Source organism: Triticum aestivum, chromosome 7B, assembly GCF_018294505.1.
Source record: "Triticum aestivum cultivar Chinese Spring chromosome 7B, IWGSC CS RefSeq v2.1, whole genome shotgun sequence".
Classification (NCBI taxonomy): Eukaryota; Viridiplantae; Streptophyta; class Magnoliopsida; order Poales; family Poaceae; genus Triticum; species Triticum aestivum.
The window spans coordinates 38,804,150-38,817,552 of record NC_057813.1 but is presented as its reverse complement, the minus strand read 5'-3'; the positions used below and the strand labels follow the sequence as shown (position 1 = coordinate 38,817,552).

General features: G+C 45.2%; 1 long non-coding RNA gene across 4 annotated transcripts; it reads left to right on the top strand.

Annotated features, from left to right (window-relative positions):
• The first annotated feature begins 6,266 nt into the window (after positions 1-6,266).
• Positions 6,267-11,481, top strand: LOC123162553 (uncharacterized). 4 transcript variants are annotated; one of them, XR_006481341.1, is made up of 8 exons: positions 6,267-6,898; positions 7,039-8,015; positions 9,056-9,212; positions 9,579-9,680; positions 9,764-9,980; positions 10,350-10,549; positions 10,797-11,009; positions 11,130-11,481. It is a non-coding gene; the product is annotated as an uncharacterized lncRNA (long non-coding RNA). The 4 variants fall into 4 exon arrangements; XR_006481340.1 differs by having other exon boundaries at positions 9,764-10,137; positions 11,150-11,481; XR_006481338.1 differs by having other exon boundaries at positions 9,764-10,137.
• Positions 11,482-13,403: the final 1,922 nt, after the last annotated feature.

Sequence of the window (13,403 nt, the reverse complement as noted above, 5' to 3'; positions counted from 1 at the left end):
TGTGTTTCATCAAGTAGACATACCCATATCTACTCAAGTCATCAGTGAGAGTGAGAACATAACGATATCCTTCGCGAGCCTCAATGCTCATTGGACCGCACACATCGGTATGTATGATTTCCAACAAGTTGGTTTCTCGCTCCATTGTTCCGGAGAACGGAGTCTTGGTCATTTTGCCCATGAGGCATGGTTCGCATGTGTCAAATGATTCATAATCGAGAGACTCTAAAAGTCCATCAGCATGGAGCTTCTTCATGCGCTTGACACCAATGTGACCAAGGCGGCAGTGCCACAAGTATGTGGGACTATCGTTATCAACTTTACATCTTTTGGTATTCACACTATGAATATGTGTAATATTACGTTCGAGATTCATTAAGAATAAACCATTAACCATCGGGGCATGACCATAAAACATATCTCTCATATAAATAGAACAACCATTATTCTCGGATTTAAATGAGTAGCCATCTCGTATTAAACGAGATCCAGATACAATGTTCATGCTCAAACTTGGCACTAAATAACAATTATTGAGGTTCATAACTAATCTCGTGGGTAAATGTAGAGGTAGCGTGCCGACGGCGATCACATCGACCTTGGAACCATTCCCGACACGCATCATCACCTCGTCCTTCGCCAGTCTCCGCTTATTCCGCAGCTCCTGTTGTGAGTTACAAATATGAGCAACGACACCGGTATCAAATACCCAGGAGTTACTACGAGTACTGGTAAGGTACACATCAATTACATGTATATCAAATATACCTTTAGTGTTGCCGGCCTTCTTGTCCGCTAAGTATTTGGGGCAGTTCCGCTTCCAGTGACCCTTCCCTTGCAATAAAAGCACTCAGTCTCAGGCTTGGGCCCATTCTTTGACTTCTTCCCGGCAACTGGCTTACAGGGTGCGGCAACATCTTTGTCGTCCTTCTTGAAGTTCTTCTTACCCTTGCCCTTCTTGAACTTAGTGGTCTTATTGACCATCAACACTTGATGTTCTTTCTTGATTTCAACCTCTGCTGACTTCAGCATTGAAAATAATTCAGGAATGGTCTTCACCATCCCCTGCATATTGTAGTTCAACACAAAGCTCTTGTAGCTCGGTGGGAGCGACTGAAGGATTCTGTCAATGACCGCCTCGTCCGGGAGGTTGATCTCCAGCTGGGACAGGCGGTTGTGCAACCCAGACATTTTGAGTATGTGCTCACTGACAGAACTGTTTTCCTCCATCTTACAACTATAGAACTTGTCAGAGACTTCATATCTCTCGACCCGGGCATGAGCTTGAAAAACCATTTTCAGCTCCTCGAACATCTCATATGCTCCGTGTTTCTCAAAACGCTTTTGGAGCCCCGGTTCTAAGCTGTAAAGCAGGCCGCACTGAACGAGGGAGTAATCATCAGCACGTGACTGCCAAGCGTTCATAACGTCTTGGTTCTCTGGGATGGGTGCTTCACCTAGCGGTTCATCTAGGACATATGCTTTCTTGGCAGCTATGAGGATGATCCTCAGGTTCCGGACCCAGTCTGAATAGTTGCTGCCATCATCTTTCAGCTTGGTTTTCTCTAGGAACGCGTTGAAGTTCATGTTGACATGAGCGTTGGCCATTTGATCTACAAGACATATTTTGCAAAGATTTTAAACTAAGTTCATGATAATTAAGTTCATCTAATCAAATTATTTAATGAACTCCCACTCAGATTGACATCCCTCTAGTCATCTAAGTGTTACACGATCCGAGTCGACTAGGCCGTGTCCGATCATCACGTGAGACGGACTAGTCATCATCGGTGAACATCTCCATGTTGATCGTATCTTCCATACGACTCATGTTCGACCTTTCGGTCTCTTGTGTTCCGAGGCCATGTCTGTACATGCTAGGCTCGTCAAGTTAACCCTAAGTGTTCTGCATGTGTAAAACTGTCTTACACCCGTTATATGTGAACGTAAGGATCTATCACACCCGATCATCACGTGGTGCTTCAAAACGACGAACTTTAGCAACGGTGCACAGTTAGTGGGAACACTTTCTTGAAATTATTATAAGGGATCATCTTATTTACTACCGCCGTTCTAAGTAAACAAGATGCATAAAACATAATAAACATCACATGCAATTATATAAAGTAGTGACATGATATGGCCAATATCATATAGCTCCTTCTATCTCCATCTTCAGGGCTCCATGATCATCTTCGTCACCGGCATGACACCATGATCTCCATCATCATGATCTCCATCATTGTGTCTTCTTGAAGTTGTCATGCCAATGACTACTTCTACTTCTATGGCTAACACGTTTAGCAATAAAGTAAAGTAATTTACATGGCGTTCTTCAATGACACGCAGGTCATACAAAAAATAAAGACAACTCCTATGGCTCCTGCCGGTTGTCATACTCATCGACATGCAAGTCGTGATTCCTATTACAAGAACATGATCTCATACATTATAATATATCAATCATCATTCATCACAACTTCTGGCCATATCACATCACATGACAATTGCTGCAAAAACAAGTTAGACATCCTCTAATTGTCGTTGCATCTTTTACGTGGCTGCAATTGGGTTCTAGCAAGAATGTTTTCTTACCTACGAATAACCACAAAGTGATTTTGTCAACTTCTATTTACCCTTCACAAGGACCCTTTTCATCGAATCCGCTCCAACTAAAGTAGGAGAGACAGACACCCGCTAGCCACCTTATGCAACTAGTGCATGTCAGTCGGTGGAACCTGTCTCACGTAAGCGTACGCGTAAGGTCGGTCCGGGCCGCTTCATCCCACAATACCTCTGAAGCAAGAAAAGACTAGTAGTGGCAAGCAAGTTGACAAGATCCACGCCCACAACAGATTTGTGTTCTACTCGTGCAATAGAGAACTACGCATAGACCTAGCTCATGATGCCACTGTAGGGGAACGTTGCAGAAAATAAAAATTTTCCTACGGTTTCACCAAGATCCATCTATGAGTTCATCGAAGCAACGAGTGAAAGGAGAGATGCATCTACATACCACTTTGTAGATCGCGAGCGGAAGCGTTCAAAAGAACGGGGTTGAGGTAGTCATACTCGTCGTGATCCTATCACCGGAGATCCTAGCGCCGAACGGACGGCACCTCCGCGTTCAACACACGTACGGTCAGCGTGACGTCTCCTCCGTCTTGATCCAGCAAGGGGGACGGAGAGGTTGATGAAGGTCCAGCAGCACGACGGCGTGGTGGTGGATGCAGCAGGATCCGGCAGGGCTTCGCCAAGCTACTGCGGGAGGAGGAAGAGGTGTAGCAGGGGAAGGGAGGCGCCAAGACTCGGGGTGCGGCTGCCCTCCCTCCCCCCTCCTTTATATAGGCCCCCAGGGGGGCGCCGGCCCTGGAGATCCAATCTCCCAAGGGGGGCAGCGGCCGGGGGTGTGGAGTGCCCCCCAAGGCAAGTGGTGCGCCTCCCCCCTAGGGTTTCCAACCTCAGGCGCAGGAGAGGCCCAAGGGGGGGCGCACCAGCCCACTAGGGGCTGGTTCCCCTCCCACTTTAGCCCACGGGGCCCTTCGGTATAGGTGGCCCCACCCGGTGGACCCCCGGGACCCTTCCGGTGGTCCCGGTACAATACCGGGTGACCACGAAACTTTCCCGATGGCCGAAACAGCACTTCCTATAATATAATTATTTACCTCCGGACCATTATGAAACTCCTCGTGACGTCCGGGATCTCATCCAGGACTCCGAACAACATTCGATTTGCTGCATACTCATATTCATACAACCCTAGCGTCACCGAACCTTAAGCGTGTAGACCCTACGGGTTCGGGTGACATGCAGACATGACCGAGACGGCTCTCCGGTCAATAACCAACAGCGGGATCTGGATACCCATGTTGGCTCCCACATACTCCTCGATGATCTCATCGGATGAACCACGATGTCGAGGATTCAAGCAACCCCGTATACTATTCCCTTTGTCAGACGGTATGTTACTTGCCCGAGACTCGATCGTCGGTATCCCAATACCTCGTTTAGTCTCGTTACTGGCAAGTCACTTTACTTGTACCGTAATGCACGATCCCGTGACCAGACACTTGGTCACTTTGAGCTCATTATGATGATGCACTACCGAGTGGGCCCAGAGATACCTCTCTGTCATACGGAGTGACAAATCCCAGTCTCGATCCGTGTCAACCCAACAGACACTTTTGGAGATACCTGTAGTGCACCTTTATAGTCACCCAGTTACGTTGTGACGTTTGGTACACCCAAAGCACTCCTACGGTATCCGGGAGTTACACGATTTCATGGTCTAAGGAAGAGATACTTGACATTGGAAAAGCTCTAGCAAAACGAACTACACGATCTTGTGCTATGCTTAGGATTGGGTCTTGTCCATCACATCATTCTCCTAATGATGTGATCCCGTTATCAACGACATCTAATGTCCATAGTCAGGAAATCTTGACTATCTGTTGATCAACGAGCTAGTCAACTAGAGGCTTACTAGGGACATATTATGGTCTATGTATTCACACGTGTATTACGATTTCCGGATAATACAATTATAGCATGAATAAAAGACAATTATCATGAACAAGGAAATATAATAATAATCCTTTTATTATTGCCTCTAGGGCATATTTCCAACAATTCGGGCCGACCGGCACTCCTCATATCTAACCCAAATTTGGGATTGATATGAGGAGGCCCGACCGCATCTGCCATGTCATCCCACAGACATGACCCACCAGAAATTGCACCAAATCAATCAAGTCCCACCCAATCCACCGCCCTCCTCCCGCGTCCGTCTACCATTTACCATGCCCACATCCTTGCCGCCACCCCTACCCGCCATTCTAGATGTCGTTGTCGGGTACCCAAACCCCCACTGACGCAGCAGATGTTGCCTCATCGTCGGTCGTGGGACTCATGTCCATGGCCGAGTTGCAAGACGGAGAATTCGAGGATAATGTTTACTGACGCAAGCCTCATGGATGGGCAAGCAAGGAAGTGGCTTCAGAGGAAGAAGGAGATCAACGAATACAGAGAGTACGAGGCTGCGAGAGCGGTAATGGCAGTTGCAGACGCGAAACAGAAGGCGGCATGGATGGCATCAGAAAACTCCATCATGTTGGGCAGCCATGGCCTGGGTTTGAATTTCATTTTGGCAATGCCGAGATTGTTGAACTGTGATTTGTTTTGCTTTGTTGTATTGTTGAATTGTGACGAATTTGTGCTATATGATCCATATGTATGGATTGCTTTGAGGGTTTAGATTTGAGGAGTGTGGCTGCCTGGCAAGACATGTGAGGGGACGTCTGACACTCTCTGTAGACGCATCAATAAAAATCCACCATTATGCTTTATTCGAGTCAATAAAAATCCACTCTTTATCTAAAAGACATCCCATGCAATTGCCAAGTTTTGTGCCTAACTCCAAAATGGCGTTTGTTGTACGATGGATGAGGATACACTTATTCAAAAATATTATTGATATATTCCGTTTTATGTTACATGGCTCATATTTTGCTGGTCTAATTATTGTTGAAACTTGAAATTTGGGATATGTCGATGATTTTTTTGAACACGGTACAGACGCAAGTGCTTATATACACGCGCATAGCCGCACACTCACCCCTATGAATACACACACGCACAACCTACCCCTATGAGCACCTCCGAAAGACTGAGCCGGCATATCATCTTGAAATTTACGAAGTCGCCGTAGTCACCTCGTCGTCGACGGGAATGTCTCCTTCCACTGAATGTGCATCGCCGGAAATCCTGAAATAAATCCAGGAATAAATGCGAGCAACATGACTTTAACCCTGGTGGACTGCGGATATCACAGTCCCTCTATCCATCCAACCACAGGTTGAGTGAATTAACTCACAAAAATACTAGTGGGAAGTTCTGCAGCTATACCATCTCATCCGTCACCAATGAACATGAAGCGTACCCCATCAAATCCGTTGGTTCATGGATGCAAAATCCCAAAATATCATCCCTTTCCAATCGTTCAAACTTCCTACTGGACATTTACCGGGTACTAGCAGCGTGCAACGCTAGGCCATGCACGGTCCCCGTGGAACATTAACATGTACTTAGAATTTCTACTCCTAATGTCTCAGTTGGTAGGTCGCGTTCCGCGTTTTATTTTCGTCCCACCACTTTCGTCCGATTTGTTTTCGTCCTCCTCTTCCACCACGCTCTTTCACCTTGGTTTTTTTTACATCATCCTTTCCCACGCACGCGCACAAAAAAACCCCCGAGTGACACAAAAAAAACCCCGAGTGACCCATCTGCCCTATCCCTAACCCGCTCTCGTCTCCCTCTAGGACGCAGCAACCCACCGAATCAAATCCCGTCGCCGGGCTCGTCTGCCTCGCCGTGGCCGATGAATGCGTCGGCTGCGGCCACGCCCCCTCTCCAAACGGCGGCGATGATGGAGGGAGCAGCTCACGCTGCCAGGCTCCCGACCGAACGCGTCGGGTCCTCTCTCCTCGAGGCCAACCCCTCCTATTCATCGCATCTCTCCCTGACTCCGTCTCCTCCACGAGATCAAGATGTAGCACCAACCCACGCCATGGACGCCCTTGCCAGCTGCATCTCTCCATGCGCCGCCACTCCTATGACACCGCCGCCCGGCAGTCTCCACCAGCACCACGACGGGCGTGGCCTCTGCACGCGCCGTCACCTCCCCTCCAGATCCGGTCGTCGTCGAGGGCATATCCATCCAGCAGTGCGGCGTCACCTCCCCTCCAGATCCAGCCATCGTCAAGGGCGTGTCCATCCAGCAGCGCGCCGTCATCCCAATCATCACCGTCCACGGCGTCATCGCCCAGGCCCAGTCAGGGGCCGGCAAGACCTCCATGATCTCCCTCTTTGTCTGCCAGGTCATTGAGACCAACGTCCACGAGTAAGATGCCCAGCCCTCCCCCTCTCCTACCATCGCTGGATTTGTCAAATTGATTTTTTGGGCGAAGAATTTGATTTTAGGGTTAACCTGCTCGTCACATTCGCGGATATTCATTCATGTGTCGGACCACATGTGTACAGGTGATTTCTGCATAGCTTTTGTGTATGACGGCTGGAGGACCAACTCAGACCTCGCTTGCCTCAGGGTCAGGAGGTCCAAGGCGCCACAAGACCGGGCCAGGAGTTTGTGTAAACCTGGGCCAGGAGTTTATTTGATAAAGGTTTCAATTTGCGCCCCATTTCATGGATTAACGATGCCAAGAGCATACCATTTATACAAAGTCCCAAGATCGATGTCTTCTCACATATCTCACATAATAACTACTTGTGCTCTGTTTTTTTCTTTGTATTCGGTTTCCAGAATGATTGGCCACACCTACCTAATAAGTTCGGAATTTAACCATGAGCCCCTTCTGGCTTGGTTCCATATTCCAAGGCCCTTCCATAATCCAATTCTTTGTCCCGAACCATCCATTGAAGAACATAGAGTGTGCAGAATATCAGTTTGTTATATTTGCATCAAATGAACTATGGGAGCACTTGAACAATCAGGAAGTTGTGGATATAGTTCATTGTTCACCTCGGAATGTAAGATGATTTGCCATACTTCCTCATATATTACTCTTTCCCAGTGTACTAAAATATGCTTCTCATTTTAGTCTTGCCTTATATTGTTGATATGTAACCCAAATAGGTTAAACCGAATGCTGTATCGAAACATGTAGTATTTACTTGTAAAAGAGCAACTGAGAGCCTGGTGGGTCGGGATGAAGGAAGAATACCCCTGAGAGCCCAAACTCAAGTTCGAAAATATATGCAGAATATATGTTTGCCTCTGCTATATACATATGTAATTTTCCAGTCTGTGTTTTCTGCTCCTCTTTGGCGCAATGTGGAAGATGTTGGTTTTAAAGGCTAGCAGGGCAGCCAGTGGTGGAGTAATCAGTCGTTTATGAGGTCATGGAGCCCAAGACCGGATGCAGCAGAAGAAGCAGCGTCGTTGCCGTGCACTAAGAAGGTCAACAGAGTCTGTGAGGCGGAAGATCCATAGCATACAGGTGAGTCAGTAGGTGCTCATTTTATCTTTCTTCTTATTTTCCAATTTTATTGTTCTTTTCTGCATTAGAGTAGAATGAATATTTGTATTACCATCTCTTCTTATAGTTGTAAATCCTGTGCATCAGTTGGGGTAAGCTTCTCAAATGCCTAACACCAATTAGTCTTCTAAAACTGAAGCATAGACAAAATTCAGTTAATGATCGAAGTTTCTTTTTAAGCGGTACACTATATTGCTAACCGAGGGAACTTTTATTTGTGTTGCTTGTTTTTTCTAACAATCACTTGAGTGTGTTGTTTGCATTTTTTCAACCATCCATCGCTGAACCTACAAGAGCCTGGTACCAATCATACTACTTGGAGAACCTAAGAAAGTTGTTTCTTCTGTCTCCACTAGAAACTGGAAATGAGAACACCATCTCTGCGTAACTGAACCAAGTGACTGAAAAATTATGTTATATGGTACAACCTCACGAGAGAATTATTTCTGTACACGTAGAACACAGTTACATTTCTGAAGGCTTGTAAATCACACAACTTGCCTTGGACGCTTATTGACTTATAGTATTATAAACTGTCATTGTAAAGGTGGTTGTCTCTTTACCGAATTGCTCCTCAATTTTGTAGATTCGAGCAGTTGTTTATGCTCATAGGACTACTAGAGAAGATTTACATGTAGCCTGAGAAGAAGACTGATGAAGATCTTGATTGTACCACTGGATGTGTACATGTACTTTACTCTGAATGTATGCATCATCTAATTTTGACTCAATCTAGGCAGGAAGAAAATGTATCCAACCAAAGGGAACATCATATTTTGTTAGTTGCCAATGTACGATACCTAAGCCTGAACACTAACCTAAGGTCATGTTTCTCCTTCTTAGCTTATTTTAAGAGGAACTGGGCATGTTTGCTTCTGTCTTTCTTTATTGGCTAACAAGCAAATTTTCTAGCTTCCGTAAAAAATAAATACAGCAAGATCAGTCTGGAATCTGAAATATATATATATATATATATGTATCTTGAACTCTTCTTCTTGCAGCGGATGCGTTGGATATGCCATTCCTCAATGTGTACCTGGATTCTCTTTGGGCACCTAATTTTTGGGCAGGTGTTATGCTAGCAGCCCGCTTCGCTTTGGTCTTCAGATTAAGCAATTCTCTGCATTCAAGGGAAATGTCAATAGCTGCTCTCCAAAGGTATGCCAAATTAATATGTTGTCTTGTCACCATACCTTTCGATTATCTGGATGCAAATAAAAGTAGAAAAATCTTCTAAAGTATCCTAGAAGAAGCTCTCAGTTCTAATGAAACCCTTCAATTTAAACTAGGATATGACTTGCCATCTGTTGTAAAAGTGGACATAATGTTGACTTGAAATCGTGTTTGTGAAAGACCAACTGATTTCTTATATTTCATTCGAGTAATTTCGACTGTAGAATGACACATTAGCCATAAGTCATAACACATCTAGAATTCATGTACTGAATACAATCGTGAATCCTGAACCTTGATGTTGTATTAGATATATGATTATCCTGTTTATACAAACTTTTATTGGTGCAGCCAACGTCGGTCTGTAGTCATCTGCTGCGTCAGGTTGGCCACGACGAGGAGACGGACGCGACTGCGTCGTCCCATCGACCTCCGGGGCCTTTGATATCTCAGGTTAGCTCAAATGTTATGTTTCTTCTTGGGTTATAATATATTAATATTTGCTGATTCTTCACTAGATTCCTCTGTTCTTGCAGGGTGTGTGTCATGTTATGTTGGGTTTCCTGTGATTTCGGTGCGGGTAGCTACATAGCGTCCGTGGGCCATGCGTGTGACATGCATGCTAGGTAATCTTGACTCCGGTGCAACGGTGCTGGAACCGCCTCCGCTGGTTACGACCGCCGTGGCTATGCTTGAAGGCAGAATCACCACGATGACTGTAGTGGCCGCACTCAGATCAGAACGGCAGCCACGGTATATGATCAAGCCTTTACTGTCGTCCTTTGAATTTGGGATCACGTGCATCTGCAAGAGAAAGAGCATGAGAGCCTAAGAGGGTAGTACCACATTACGAACAAGTTGTTTTTTATCCATGGAATTGATCTGATGCGAAGCTGATGCCACATAAAAGGTTAACTGAGTTCTTATCTCCAATATGTCGTGATGTTACAGTTCAATTATTTTCACCTCTCTAGCCACTATGCACGGAAGGTGTTTGCTAATTTGCACAATGATATTTTCTGGTAAAATACACTAATATTACCTACAATTTTTTCACGTTTTAGTGATGTCCTCTTATTAATCCCTTCTATAATCAAATCTGATATGTATTTGTTCATCTAGGCATCTAGCTGCAGGCGGAATAACAAGATTCAGTGTGTGCAACGACAACAATAAATAACATGTCATTAGGGAGACTTCTGACAATTGAACCCTGCATTTTTTTGGCATTAGTACAACTCTTCTACTGCATTATTCAACTATGGGCGATGAAGCTGATATAGGGTGTGGACTAGACAATTTATTCAGTTTTCTTCAAGAAGGTATGCAGATTGGGCATCAAAGTAGACGACAAAGGATGACATTCTGCACCTTACAACTTAAAATTTGAAAGATACTTTCTATTTTATATTGATGTGATCGCCAGCAAGAACAAATTTTTGACTGAATTTGTTTCATTAAAGTGAAGTTGTTCGGACTTTTCTTTGAATGTTTCTTTTAGTTGCGTAAAAAAGCATTGTGGGTAATGTTTTTTTGAGCTGATTCTGAGTAATGTTTGGTTCCATGCAGGACCAAGGAATGAACACGAAGCAAATTATAACTCTCAGGTTCATGGTTTAGGAGCAGGAAAGAACACTTCCAATTGTGTAGATGGGTCATCCGTAGCATTTCTCTAATTATCCTTATAGAGACTGATTTGGATTGTTGAAGGAAAGGATCTCAATTCTCAATAGCAAACCGCACTGGGACATCTTGGACCTATTCTCCACATTTCTGAGCTAGGTGAGTTGGACAGCATGTCATGGGGGGAAATCATTTCTTCCTTCCAATCCGTGGGCTAAATTTGTTATCATCATATGTTTTAAATTTTGTGTCATCCTTGAACTTTTGAGGAATTGTTAGATATGTTGGTGAGCGAGCAGGCGGCGCTAGACATGGCAGGGCAAGAGAGCACGAGGGAGAATGTCAAAGGGGGCAACATAAATGAGAGTTCACCATTATGCTCGTGTGGTCAGAACCTAGAGCATGGATACAAGACCTCCATCATCGTCTATGGACATCAGAGCAGAGGAGAAGTGATGATGGACATCAGACCAGTGAAGACAGTGAGCATGGGCTCCTAGACGATACTTATCATATCATATTCTCAGTATATAGTCAAAAACTGTATGCCACATACGTTGTGAATTACTATGTTATTTGATCATTGAATTTATTTCTAAAAAAATATGTGGCAACACACGACATTCAACTATAACTTCAACTTCAAGGGTGAACTTGTGGGTTTAGTCTTTATTTAAGCAATTAATGGGCAAAATAACCATCTCTCTATCTAACCAATTGATCAGTGAATTGAATAAGTCAAGAGTAAAAAATTGTATCAGGTAATAACTGCATAAATTAATCCCATGACAAGTATAACTACACGAACATTGGCAAGGCACATGCAGCCGACTATATAGATCATATTGGCAAACAGACTAAGCTAAATTCTCGAGGAATTTGACATAGGTCTTGCAAATTAAACAACAAAAAAAGTGTGCAAACCACAAAGGTGCAGTAGTCATATCATACATCTCTAACAGAAGTGTTGAACTGCAGTTACATTATATTATAGCTGAAGATGGAGTGGGTTCTGTACTTGTATATACATGTATTGACCAATATGTATATCAAAATCTTCTAGAACATCCACATTGAAGAAGATTTTTCCCTGTATGATCATATTGTTTTCACTTCCTTCACCAACAAGGCAAAGAACTAAACAGAAAACAATCACTGATCTGCCATTACCTGTGAGAAAGAATTGGTTTGTAAAGGGGACAAACTCGCCTGTGAATAGGAGATCTACTAGGACGATGAGGTCGCAACCTTCTTGGTGGATTCCTCATCCAAATATGACAACATCCACCATCTGATCAAACATAGGCCCCACACTATCACCATTTGATTCCGAATGCCCAAGTCAGTCGAAGTACCTAAACTAGAGGGAGCAACTGAACAAGAGTCTTCCCAAAGCCAATGCGGGAGCCAAGCACGCCACTGGTGCCGGCGAGCACATGAGGCACACCGACAACGCACCGCATCTTGGCCGGCTTAGAGATGCCCACCTCTCGTGTCACGGTCAGCACCTCATCCTCTAGCCGGCCCTCCACCGAGTACATCAAACTTTACATGACGCATTGCTCCTGCGCCTCCCGATACACTAGCGCGGGAGGGACGTGAGCTGGTTGAAAACAATCCAAGCCGAAGGAGGACATCTGCATCTATGCCGACACCACGGTGGGTGGGTGGCTGGGGGGGTGTTGGCTGCGTGGGGGAGAACATCTTCATTTCCCTAATATGTTGAGAGAGTAAAAAAAACTCATTGAGATGCACACACTTCAAACGAACTGCATTTTTATTAATTGCAGAATTTTATGCCACCGTCTTTTTTATACACGCTGAACTCATGCAGTGTGTTTATATATGGAACCAGAAAATATGTATTAGAAAGACTGAAATTTATAGCAATACAACTATAAGTCGTATGCAACATCCACATGATGAATTACAGTTTATTTAAATGATACTATCTCTCTATATAGTTTTGGCTCGTGGCAACGCATGGGCATTATACTAGTAATAATGGTTTCCCTGGCCGGCCGGCCGGCCGGCCGGGCCGATATGAGTGCACTGACCGAAATCATGACTCAGTCCAGGCCTAGTCGTGTTCTTCCTCACGGGCGCACAGCATCTGACAAAGCCCGGCTCCCCTGCTTATTCCTGCCGCGCGCCAGGAGCTAGCTTCGCTTCGAAGGCAGCTCGACCATGCTGCTAGTGACGCGTCAAGTCACGCAGCGACCTCACAGCATCCGTCGCATTTCCTCCGGTCCACTGCGAGATTGGCGCTGAGCGCGCCAGGCAGCGCCTCGGTTTTCTGGACAAGCGTGCAACCTTTACCACAGACCGATGATGACCATTGGATCAAAGATTCAACGGCCGAGAATCGCTGGAGCATGCGAGCATGTAAGAGCAACTCCAACGGGCCGACCCAAACGGACGGCGCTTTTATCCGCCTTTTGTCCGTTTGGATCGGCCCGGCAGACACAAACGTCCGGCGCTGTGTTTGGGTCGGCGCGAGCGCCCAATGCTGGCCCGACCCATTTTTGTCTGCGCGTAAAAAAAAAGTTAAAA